Source organism: Bos taurus, chromosome 11 (genome assembly GCF_002263795.3).
Source record: "Bos taurus isolate L1 Dominette 01449 registration number 42190680 breed Hereford chromosome 11, ARS-UCD2.0, whole genome shotgun sequence".
Lineage (NCBI taxonomy): Eukaryota > Metazoa > Chordata > Mammalia > Artiodactyla > Bovidae > Bos > Bos taurus.
The window spans coordinates 74095236-74108784 of NC_037338.1; positions in this window are offsets into that span (position 1 = coordinate 74095236).

Below are 13549 nucleotides of genomic sequence, written 5' to 3' on the forward strand. Positions count from 1 at the left end.
CGACCCAGGAATCAAACCTATGTCTCCTGCGTCTCCTGCATTGGCAGGCAGATTCTTTACCACCGAGCCACCTGGGAATCCCAAAAGGTATACATACACATGGTAAAAAGAATCAACTATTATCAGATAATACAATGGCCCACAAGGCCCTCTCTGCTCTGACTGCCAGTTACCTGCCTGGCCTTAACTCCTTCTTTTCTCCCTGGCTCACTACAGTTCAGCCTCCCAAGTCTCCTCACTGTCCCTTAAACCCATCAGGAGTGCTCCTACTGCAGGGCCTTTCCACGTGTGGTTCCCTTTGCTTGGTATGGTACACTCTCTCTGCCTCCTTCACCTCTTTATTTAAACGTCACTAAGCGATACCATCTCTGGCCCACCTTCTAAAACTGTAACCCTCCTTCTCTTATTTCATCTTTCTGTCCTGTTTTTTTGTTTGTTTTTTTTTTTACCCCCCATAGCGCTTACCACCCTGTATCCTACATTTTTTGGTGGGGGTGTTCGTGCGCCTGCTAAGTCACTTCAATTGTGTCCTACTCTTTGTGACCTTATGGACTGTACCCCAACCAGGCTCCTCTGTCCATGGGATTCTCTGGGCAGGAATACTGGAGTGTGTTGCCATGCCCTTCTCCAGGGGGTCTTCCCCACCCAGGGACTGAACCCATATCTCTTAGTCTCCTGCATTGGGAGGCGAGTTCTTTACCACTGGTGTCGGGGTGCTGCTCCTTAACTTCTTGTAGGATCTTAGTTCGCTGACCAGGGATGAAACCCATGTCTTTGGCAGGGGAAGTGCAGAGTCCAAACCACTGAAGAACCAGGGAATTCCCCTGTATCCTACTCTGGATTTTTCTTATTTATTATCTCTGTTTCTAGAAGATAAACTCCATTTTTTGGCTGTTTTGTTTACTTCCGTATCCCTAGTGCCTTGAACAAGACCTGTCAGCCAAGTAGCTCAGTAGATACCTGTTGAATGAATAAATGAATGACGGAAACTCAACTGTTCTGCCTCTTATCTCTTTCCCCTCTTCCAGTTCTCTACCTCAGGGGTAACCATTCTCCATTGTTCACCTGTTTCTCTAAATAACGTGCAGCTGCTGCTATTTCTGACTTACCGATTTTAAACATCTATCAACTTCCTCTGACCCTGCTACCTCTTTCCATGATCCCCAAACTGATATTTTACATTTAGTTAAATCATTAGGACTATGGAAATATCGTTCACTGCAAAGACTAATTTGCCCCCTTGTTATGTTTCCTTAGTCCTCTTGCCTGGAAAATCCCATGGACGGATGAGCCTGGTGGGCTGAAGTCCATGGGGTCGCTAAGAGTCAGACACAACTGAGAGACTTCACTTTCACTTTTCACTTTCATGCATTGGAGAAGGAAATGGCAACCCACTCCAGTGTTCTTGCCTGGAGAATCCCAGGGATGGAGGAGCCTGGTGGGTTGCCGTCTATGGGGTCGCACAGAGTCTGACATGACTGAAGTGACTTAGCAGCAGCAGCGGTATGTTTCCTTCCTTAAACAGCTTTTTCTTTTCCTAGAGCTTCTATTTGCCTGTGTCATTCCCTGCGATGTTTATTATTATCACCATTCTAATCCTGATCATTTTTGAGTGTGGCACTGTATTAGAGATTCTAAGTTTTTATTCCCCCCTCCATGATGTTTATCACAATTTGTAATTATGTATTTACTTGATTCCAAATAGGAAAAGGAGTTCGTCAAGGCTGTATATTGTCACCCTGTTTATTTAACTTACATGCAGAGTACATCATGAGAAACGCTGGACTGGAAGAAACACAAGCTGGAATCAAGATTGCCGGGAGAAATATCAATAACCTCAGATATGCAGATGACACCATCCTTATGGCAGAATGTGAAGAGGAACTAAAAAGCCTCTTGATGAAAGTCAAAGAGGAGAGTGAAAAAGTTGACTTAAAGCTCAACATTCAGAAAATGAAGATCATGGCATCCGGTCCCACCACTTCATGGGAAATAGATGGGGAAACAGTGGAAACAGTGTCAGACTTTATTTTTCGGGGCTCCAAAATCACTACAGATGGTGACTGCAGCCATGAAATTAAAAGACGCTTACTCCTTGGAAGGAAAGTTATGACCAAACTAGATAGCATATTAAAAAGCAGAGACATTACTTTGCCAACAAAGGTCCGTCTAGTCAAGGCTATGGTTTTTCCTGTGGTCATGTATGGATGTGAGAGTTGGACTGTGAAGAAGGCTGAGCACTGAAGAATTGATGCTTTTGAACTGTGGTGTTGGAGAAGACTCTTGAGAGTCCCTTGGACTGCAAGGAGATCCAACCAGTCCATTCTGAAGGAGATCAGCCCTGGGATTTCTTTGGAAGGAATGATGCTGAAGCTGAAACTCCAGTACTTTGGCCACCTCATGCGAAGAGTTGACTCATTGGAAAAGACTCTGATGCTGGGAGGGATTGGGAGCAGGAGAAGGGGACGACAGAGGATGAGATGGCTGGATGGCATCACTGACTCGATGGACGTGAGTCTCAGTGAACTCTGGGAGTTGGTGATGGACAGGAAGGCCTGGCGTGCTGCGATTCACAGGGTCGCAAAGAGTCAGACACACCTGAGCGACTGATCTGATCTGATCTGATCTGATTTACTTGATTGTTTACTTTCTTAAATATCTGTCTCTGTTTGGAACATAAGCTTCTAGAACAAAGCCTGTTTTGTTTACTAGGGTATTCCCCGCACCCAGTACTAATAGATCCTCAGTATGTATTTACTGAGTAAACGAACAGCAAAAACTGGCAACATATATGGCCACCAGTGACTGGTTGGTTAGGCAAATTGTAGCATCTATCTCTAATGGATGGTATTCAGTATTTAGAAACAAGGAACTATGAAGGCTGCATATTCTTTCAGATCATCACTGTTTTGGTTCTAATCGCTGCTAAATCTCCTAAATTTTGCAGCTTCAAAGTAACTACTTTATTACCCTCAAGGATTCTGCGTGTCAGGAACCGACCTCTGCATTGCTTTCAAAACGTAACCTAACTGTGTTTTGTCTTATAAGACTGAAATATGGTTATTGCAGAAAAGCCAGAAAATGTAAACAAAAGATCAAATAGAAAAGACTTGATCGTCTCCCTCCTCTAGCAATGAGCGCTGTTAGTGTCTCCAGTGTGTCTGCTCCGGCCTCTCTGTGTTTGTTTTCTCGTAATTCCTCCAGGCTTAAACAAACGTATATACAAATCCATGGTGCTGGGTTGTGATCCGTATTTTCTACTCAGTAACACACTGTGGCTGTCTTTTTGTATCAGTAGAACCAACCCCAGCTTCTTTCCTCTAAAACACTTCAAAACATCATTTTATGTTTGTTCATTTGTTCTTGCTTTTTGGCTGTGCCAAGTCTTAGTTGCAGCATATGGGATCTAGTTCCCTGACGGAGGTTTGAACCCAGGCCCTCTGCATTAAGAGTGTGGAGTCCTAGCCACCGGACCACCAGGGAAGCCCCTGTCCTTTTCTTCATTGAACAAATGCCTGCTGTGTGCCAGACCCAGTTCTATGTGTTCAGTGTATTGTGTTGATGGAGCGGATGTCTGCTCTGTCCTTGTGGGGCTTACAGTCCATCCAACATGTGGAAGCACCGTGGCTTATCAAGCCAGTCCCCAGTTGATGAGTATTTAGGTGGTTTTTATTTTTTCCTCTTACAAACACAAAAGCCCTCCTTTTTATATCTTCATGTACATTTTCATGCCTTTTCTTTTTTAAAATGTAAAAAAATTATTTTATTTTTAATTGAAGGATGATTGCTTGACAATGATGTGTTTGTTTCTGCCATGCAACAGCTTGAATCAGTCTTAAGCATTTTTGTATCCTGCTTCCCATGAGCCTTCCTCCCCACCCCCTCCCCATCCCACTCATCTGACTTGTCGCTGGGCTGGACTCCCTGTGCTATAAAGCCACTTCCCACTAGCTGTCTATTTCACACATGGTGGTGTGTATATGTCGATGCCACTCTCTGAATTTATCCCACTCTTTCCTTCCCTCACTGTGTCCACAAGCCCATTCTCTACATCTGCATCTCTATTCCTGCCCTGCAAAGAGGTTCATTGTACCATTTTTCTAGATTCCATATATCTGCATTAATATATGATATTTGTTTTTCTCTCTCTGACTTTCTTCACTATGTGTAACAGGTTCTATGTTCCTCCACCTCACTACAACTGACTCACATTCATTCCTCTGTATGGCCGAGCAATATTCCATTGTGTATATGTACCACAACTTCTTTACCCATTCATCTGTCGATGGACATCTAGGTTGCTTCCATGTCCTGGCTATTTCCTTAGCATAGAATCCTAGAAGTGAGACCTCTATGGTAAGGGGCAGGCACATTGGCAATATGGACATGCAAAACCAGGTTGATGTTCAGCCAAGTTGCTTCAATTTACTGACTCCCCCACCCATGCCCAGTCATGAATGCAGTTGTTATTCAGTCACTAAGTTGTGTCATGAACGGGAGTCCACTTTTTGCCTCTCCCCTAGCCCCGGGTATCAGCACACGTGGACATTTCCGTGGATCTGAAAAGCGGGAAATAACTGTCGCTGACTTACCTTCCCGTTGTGTCCTGTGTGGACGCTGTGGCTGGGACTCCGGAGGCATCTTGGATATGGTGGCTGCACCTTGATCTGTTTTGTGTTTCTGGTGACCTTCTTCTTCACACCCACTGGTGCTTTGGTCTCTCTGAACATACTGTCAGCCCTCTTAGGGAACAGGCTGTCTTTCTGACCCCCTTCCTGGTCTTTACAGAGAGCCCAGCTGCGTTAAACACACAGCTCCTGCTTTGCTTTAGACTCCCCCAACCCCTCCATCCTCCTTGCTCTGCATTTGTCCCCAGCGGCTCAGAACCTCACTCTCCTGTCACCTGTAGCCTTGAAAGACTGCTGTCAGTTGAAGCCCTCTCTTCAAGGTCATGGATGAGAGTATTTCCAGAGACCAAACAGACTTTGCCCAGACCCCCTGAGCCCCACCGTTGAGGCTGGGCCCTTCTTACTGTCACACCAGGGTCCGGCTTGTGACTACACGCTCCCTCCCAGATGGTGTCACATCTTTACTGAGGCGCCCTTGGGGGAGAAGACACATGACAGAGGCCTCACATGTGATGAGATGGGACTCAGCTGCACCAACACCGACCCTTCAAGGCCCTGTCCTTCACTCCTTAAGACGAGGCCTTGAACTGAAGGATCATTATGGGGTGGGGGGGCTTCAGACGCTGCAGCAGGAGGTGAAAGAGAGAGCATTGCATTCGTTTTGTGTGTCCTTCATTTAAAATTTATTATTGATAAAATTGCTTTCTTACAAAAGGACTATATGCTTCTTTTAGAGAATTTGGAAAATTTAGAGACAAGTGAAAGGAAGAAAACAAAATTTCCCAGTAGTCCCTGAGTAAGCACCGTTAGCCTGGGGTGCATGTCCTCTGGAGCATCTAGTTCTCTTCTGTACACTATCGAAACGGTGAAAATGGAGTCAAAACACCATAGATACTGATTTATCACTTGCTGTTTATTACTTAATAACAGCTTGAATGTCTTGCCACGTCATTACAGGGTTTTCTATTGTGGGAGGGACTTCTGGACCCTCAGGCCTGCAGCAACCTTCTCATCCACTTAGATTGCTGGCCCTGCCCTCTGGCCCCAGGTTCCCCCCGCCCCCCCCCAATCCTCTGGTCCGTACATATGGCCAGTCTCAGGACTGGGGGAGGGTGCATGTTCCTTGCCCTCCCCTCAAAACCTCGAGGTTGAGTCTGTCCTTCCAGGTGGCCAAGCAGACTCCCAAGTCGGGGGAGCAGGGGAGGTGGGTTGCAGAGGAGAGACCCCAGGGTCTCTGAGAACTTCTGAGAGGCACCCCCATCCCAGCCTCCGCCTCCCTTCCTTTACCCCCACCTGCAGCCCTCTGCTCTTCACATCCCATTACCCTGGTCTGGCCATCATTAACGTCTAAAACATTCACAGGGCCATGAGTCACCGGGCTCCCAGGCCTTTGTCATCCATCCACTTGAGTGGAGCGCAGTGGGCTGAAGGCCGCGGACACAATGGCAAATGGCTCCCCGCCTGTGCTGATGCAGCCCCTGAAAGCCTCTCCCCTCCTCGAACTCACCGCCCCTCCAGCTCCATCTGGGAAACCTGCCTCTTTAACTCAGGGCCCAGCACACCACTTCCCCTCTCAGCTCCTGAGCTTTTTAAAAGCAGCAGAAGACAATGTACCCCTTTTGTGCCCCCCCCACCCCCAACGCCCTACTGCTGCTGCCCTCCCTCCACCCCCTCCCCATTTAGACCTGTGGAACGGAGGCAGCAGTCGCCCAACGAGAGGCCACGTCTTTGTCAGGGGGAGGAGGCAGGGCCTGGTGGATGCTCTCTCTCCCTCTGGCTTCAACTGAGAAGCCAGGGCCCTTTGATGACATTTGTTTCCTCTCAGTGATGGTCCCAGGGCCAGGGTCTTCAAGGCCTGGATGGCAAATGGTCCCCAGAAAGACCAAGTCGTGATGAGAGCTTGGAATTTTCAACCCCACTCTTCACCCTTGAGAGAAGGGAGAGGGGCTGGAAATGAAGTTTCCTGCCTACATGAGGAAACCTCCATAAAATCCCAACAGTGCAAGGTTTGGGAAGCTTCTAAGTGGATGAACCATCCACACTGGGAGTGGGCTGCACCCCGACTCCACAGGGACAGAAGCACCTGTGCTTGGGACCCTCCCAGACTTCACCGTGTGTATCCCTTCATCTGGTTGTTCATCTGTGTCCTTTACCATACCCTTTAATCAGCTGGTAAATGTGTTTCCCTGAGTTCCGTGAGTGGCTCTAGCAAATGAATCAAACCTGAAGAGGGAGTCACCAGAATTTTCGTTTTTTAGCCAAACTGGACAGAAGTTGTGGGGAACTTGGGGACCGACTACTTATAATCAGCATCTGAAGTCGGGTGGCAGCAGGCCTGTGGGTGGGACTGAGCCTTTAGCCTGTGGGATCTGACACTATCTCCAGGTGTTGAATTGAGTGAAATTGTAGGATGCTCTGCTGTTGTAGAGAACAACACCAGCCACGTGTGGGGAAAACCCCCCCCCCCACGTATTTGGTGACCGGAAGTGTTAGCAGTGAAGTGTTCAGTGTGAGTAATAAAGGAAACACACAGGAAAGAGCAACAGGAGGGGAAAACTGGGTGGTTTTTCTTGCACAAAGGGGTGAAAGGTCCCATCTTTGTATCTGGAGGATTCCCTCCTCTTTAGCTATGTTGAAAGATAATACATGGCTTTCTCTGTAGTCACTTCTCTGTCTTTCAAAAAATCACCCCTCTTTTAGGAACAGTTTACACTGGGATATAATTCACATCCCATACAATTCATACACTTAACGTGTACAATAAAGTGACATTTATAATATTCAGAGCTGTGCAACCATTACCACAATCAATTTTAGAACATCTTCATCACTTTACAAAGAAATCTCATACCCATTAGTAAACACTCCTTATTTTTCCCAGCATCCCCAACCCCTGGCAACTATGAATCTACTTTCTGTCTCTACGGATTTGCCTCTTCTGGGCATTTCATATAAATGGGATCTCACAGTATGTAGCTTTTACTATCGTGTCTCTTCCAATTAGCATAATGTTTTAAAATATTCATCCATGTTGTAACATCTATTTTTACTTCATTTCTTTCTGTTGCTAAATAATATTCCATTGTGTGGATATACCACATTTTGCTTATTCACCAACTGATGGACTTTTGGGTTGTTTCCACTTTTAGATACTATGAATAACACAGCTATGGATATTCATGTATAAGTTTGGGGGTATATATCTGGGGGTGGATTTGCTGGGACATATGGTAACTCTATATTGTTAAAAGATAAACCAAGGCATGTTAAAAATTTTAAGAGTGTACTTAAGCAAAAATTGATTCAATTAGGCACATCCAAATCTAGCAGCTAAAGAGGACGTCTGAGGAACTGTCCCAAATAAAAGACATTCAGACTTCCTTGGTGGTCCAGTGGTTAAGAATCCAATTGCCACTGCAGGGGACGTGGGTTCGATTCCTGATCGGGGAAGATTCTACTTGCCGTGCAGCAACCAAGCTGTGTAGCAAGAAAGCTGTGTACTGTAACTACTGAGCCTGTGCTCTAGAGCCCATGTTCTGCAACAAGAGAAGCCACCACAAGGAGAAGCCTGCAAATGGCAAAGAAGACTCAACGCAGCCATAAATAAATAAATAAGCAAAATATAAGGCTTTTATGTCAGAAGGGATTGGGAACAAAGAGATTACACTAGCAAAAAGCAGGTTGGTTACTGCAAAGTTACTTCCCTTTAGGGGATGGCCAGGGTCCATCAGGCAAATGACCTAATTAGTGCTGGTCAGGTGATTTCTGAATTCTTGATTGACTGGTTTAAGATCCCATTTCCGGGAAAGCTGAAACTAATTCAGTCTTGGTTTGGTGACATGGAGCTTAGCATAAGCAACTCCATCTTGGGCCTATTGTCTTGTTTTTAACAAATGTTTAACTTTTGGAAGAACTGCAAACTATTTTCCAAAGCAGCTACATTATTTTGGTATGGTATGGACCTAACAGATGCAGAAGATATTAAGAAGAGGTGGCAAGAATATATAGAAGAACTGTACAAAAAAAGATCTTCATGACCCAGATTATGACGATGGTGTGATCATTCACCTAGAGCCAGACATCCTGGAATGTGAAGTCAAGTGGGCTTTAGGAAGCATCACTACGAACAAAGCTAGTAGAGGTGATGGAATTCCAGTTGAGCTATTTCAGATCTTAAAAGATGATGCTGTGAAACTGCTGCACTCAATATGAATACGCCAACAAATTTGGAAAATGCAGCAGTGGCCACAGGACTGGAAAAGGTCACTTTTCATTCCAATCCCAAAGAAAGGCAATGCCAAAGAATGCTCAAACTACCGCACAATTGCACTCATCTCACACGCTAGTAAAATGATGCTCAAAACTCTCCAAGCCAGGCTTCAACAGTACGTGCACTGTGAATTTCCAGATGTTCAAGCTGGATTTAGAAAAGGCAGAGGAATCAGAGATCAAATTGCCAACTTCCGCTGGATCATTGAAAAAGCAAGAGGGTTCCAGAAAAACATCTACTTCTGCTTTATTGACTATGCCAAAGCCTTTGACTGGGTGGATCACCACAAACTGTGGAAAATTCTTAAAGAGATGGGAATGCAGACCACCTGACCTGCCTCTTGAGAAATCTATATGCAGGTCAGGAAGCAACAATTAGAACTGGACATGGAACAACAGACTGGTTCCAAATAGGAAAAGGAGTATGTCAAGGCTGTATACTGTCACCCTGCTTATTTAACTTATATGCAGAGTATATCATGAGAAACGCTGGGCTGGATGAAGTGCAATCTGGAATTCAGATTGCCAGGAGAAATATCAATAACCTCAGATATGCAGATGACACCACCCTTTTGGTAGAAAATGAAGAAGAACTAAAGAGCCTCTTGATGAAAGTGAAAGAGGAGAGTGAAAAAGTTGGCTTAAAGCTCAACATTCAGAAAACTAAGATCATGGCTTCTGGTCCCATCACTTCATGGGAAATAGATGGGGAAACAGTGGAAACAGTGGCTGGCTTTATTTTTTGGGGCTCCAAAATCACTGCAGATGGTGATTGCAGCCATGAAATTAAAAGATACCTACTCCTTGGAAGAAAAGTTATGACAAACCTAGACAGCATATTAAAAAGCAGAGACATTACTTTGCCAACAAAGGTCTGTCTAGTCAAGGCTATGGTTTTCCCAGTAGTCATGTATGGATGTGAGAGTTGGACTATAAAGAAAGCTGAGAGCCTAAGAATTGATGCTTTTAAACTGTGGTGTTGGAGAAGACTCTTGAGAGTCCCTTGGACTGCAAGGAGATCCAACCAGTCCATCCTAGAGGAAAGTATTCCTGAATATTCATTGGAAGGACTGATGCTAAAGCTGAAACTCCAATCGTTTGGCCACCTGATGTGAAGAACTGACTCACTGGAAAAGACCCTGATGCTGGGAAAGATTGAAGGCAGGAGGAGAAGGGGACAACAGAGGATGAGATGCTTGGATGGCATCACTGACTCAATGGACATGAATTTGAGTAAACTTTGGGAGTTGGTGATGGATAGGGATGCCTGGTATGCTGCAGTCCATGGGGTTGCAAAGAGTTGGACATGACTGAGTGACTGAACTGATACTGATACATTATTTTACATTCCAACCAGTCACAAAACTCCCATTTAAGAGTAAATCTACTATAAGATCTTATTTACTATCTTGAAATTTATACATAAAATAACCTTCCCACACCCATCATGAATAGAAAATATTTCAATATAAAGACCCAACTACAGTGTAAAGGAGAAATAAAAGGAACATAATAGATACATTAAAGAAATGTGATCCTGGACTCAAAGACAGGCTTTCTTGGGTGACTTAGAAACTGGCCTTGGAGGTGGCTCCCCCAGAGGGTTTGCTGAAAGCTGAAACCCCAGCCCCATATCTCTGGCATCAAAGACACTGGCCCAAGGGATGTTTTGAAGGAAACTACTTTCGTCTGATGTAAAGGTTTTGGCCAATTTGTTAAAAAAAAAAAAAAAACCGCCTTTCAGACATCCTTGCACGACTCAGATCACATGCTCACACGCGTGTGCAGGCGCAGATGCAGAGTCACGGACTTGTGGCCATGGCAGGGCAGGTCACGATGCACCAGCTCTGTGTGGGCCTGGCGTCACTCCCCCAGGGCAACCAGACATGGGGGCTCTCTGGGGCTCAGGCTGGCTGCTTGAGGATTTGCTGTCCAGGTTGCTTTGAGGAGAGCGTGGAAATGGAAGTCAGGCCCCCAGTAGGCAGGGCTCAGAGATGGCACTGAGCTGAGTGCCTGTTAAAAAGGCCACTTCAGCCCCTTCCATGCAGCCTTTGTTGGCTCGAGAGGAAGGAGGATGGTTCCGGGGGCTCTGAATGCACTAATGGATGTGCATTATCAGCATCCTTCCTGGCCACGCGGCACTCTCCCCACCTCCACCCCTGGCTGGAGAACTCTGCATTCTTCTGGAAAAGTGGCTGTCATTCTGGAGGCCCTAACAAAGGCATTTCCCCACAAAAGGACCATTACGACCACCACTGCATCAGGCGGTGGCTGCTGGTGCCTGGGTTCTGGAGTCTGTTGTGTTCTCAATGTCCACGACATCTTCAGCCAAGACCCCACCTTCAGGAAGTCTGCTCTGATTGCAGAGGAACAACTCCTCCGTTTGAAAAAAAGGAATGAGGGTAGGGAGCAGTTCTTTTTTTTAAAAAAATTAGTTTATTTTTCGCTGTGCTGGATCTTCATTGCTGCACACAGGCTTTCTCAAGTTGCGGTGAGCAGAGGCTACTCTCTAATTGCAGTGCGTGGACTTCTCATCGTGGTGTTTTCTCTTGTGGAACACAGGCTCTAGAAGTTTGGACTCAGTAGTTGTGATCCATAGGCTTACTTGCTCCGCGGAATGTGGAATCTTCCCAGACCAGGGATGGAGCCCGTGTTCCCTGCATTGGCAGGTGGATTCTTATCCAGTGGACCACCAGGGAAGTCCCAGGGAGCTGTTCTAAAGGAACACACACATGGTTCCATGTGGCCATACACTCATGGATAGTGCCGGGAGGAGAGCCTGACGTTTCTAACCCAGGACTGTGAATCCAAACTCACAGGCCCCTCTCCTGGAGGTGTTACAGGGTATAGAGAAGCAATTGCAGGGTGCTCTTTGCCTGGGGCTGGCCACCTGCAGGCTGCTGGACCCCCAAGGTAGCTCTGACCAGGAAAAGAGTGGATAATCAGTCAAGGGACTCCAGGGGCTTCTTTTGGAATTTGGAGAGGAGAGAACAGAGAATTGACTGGCCCCTGCAAGGGGATTCTAGTAGAAATTTAGAGAAAAATAAGGCATAAGGGAGACCCAAGGGACTGATGAACAGAAAGGGCTCAGCTCCTTGGCCCGGGGGGCTCTGCTGTCTCCAATCTAGGCCATGTTCTGTGAGACTAATTATCATCCACTACAGAGTTTGGCTCTAGATCTGAGCTTAAAACCATAGAACATCAGGGACTTCCCTGGTGGTCCAGTGGTTAAGACTCCCTGCTCCCAGTGCAGGAGGCCCTGGATCAATCCCTGGTCATGGAACTAGATCCCACATGCCTCAGCTATGAGTTCTTAGGCCACAACTAAGACCCGGTGCAGTCAAACAAATAAATAAGTGTAAATATTAAAACAAACAAACATAGACCGTCAGGCCTGGAAGGGATTGAGGGGCCCTCTTGTCCATATCCCTAGTCCCGGGCTCTGTTCAGATAAAGAGCCTGAAACCCAGAGGGGAGGCATCGTCCAGCGACAGGGCTGGGGCTGGAACCCGGGTGGGCTGCCCTCCTGCTGCCCCTGCTTGCACCCTTGACTCCACTTTGGGCCTGAAGGGAGCTGCAGACCAGTTCCCTGGAGGGTCAGGGACACCCGTTTCCCAGCGCCTCTGACCCTGCCCCCCTGCCCCCAGCAACCAGGGCATCTAGACAGAGGCCCAGGAGGTTGCAAGGGTGCAGGCATTAGCAGATAAAAGCAGTCTCAAGAGTCTCTTCATGAGGCTCCTTTGGCTGTAATAAAGCAAATTAAAACCCCATTCAAAGGTCAATTGAAATCGCTTCCATTCCCATTCTTTGCACAAATTGATTCCTCTTTGCCCCCTTGGGGTCAGACTGAAAGCTGTTGAAATGGTCCAGCCACAGTGCTGAATGGGGGCGTGCAGTGAGTGAAAGGGCCTCTGAGTGGGAGTGTGTTGCTGGGGATAAAGGGGGCTGGTGGGACCCTCCCCCAGTCCCTGGGCCATCTGGGGCCCGGGAGACCTTCTCCTCCATGGTGCTCCAGACTTCAGGGTCCTTTGTTGGAGACTAGCCCTACCTCTGCTCCCTGACTCCCATCAGGCTCCCCTCGGAAGAATTCATAATTAGTGTTTCTAGTGACAAGAATCTAATGGTATTATAATAATAGTTTTAATTTCTTGCATTTGCTTATGAGTCTATTTACTTATAGCTGTGTCAGGTCTTAGTTGCGGCATGCAGGATATTTAACTGTGGCATGCGGGCTCTCTAGTTGAGGCACACTGGCTCAGCAGTTGTGGCAGGCAGGCTTAGATGCCTTGTGGCAAATGGGATCTTAGTTCCCCAACCAGGAATTGAACTTTCGTCCCCCGCATTGGATGATAGATTCTTAACCACCTGACCACCAGGAAAGTCCCTGCTCATGAGTCTTAAGCACTGTGGGCTGAAGCTTTGGAGGTGCCCATGACTGAGCGACTTCACTTTCACTTTTCACTTTCCTGCATTGGAGAAGGAAATAGCAACCCAGTCCAGTGTTCTTGCTGGAGAATCCCAGGGACGGCGGAGCCTGGTGGGCTGCCATCTATGGGGTCGTACAGAGTCGGACACGACTGAAGCAACTTAGCAGCAGCAGCAGCAGAGAAACTCAAAGAATTTGAATAACTTGCCCAAGGTCACAGAGCTCA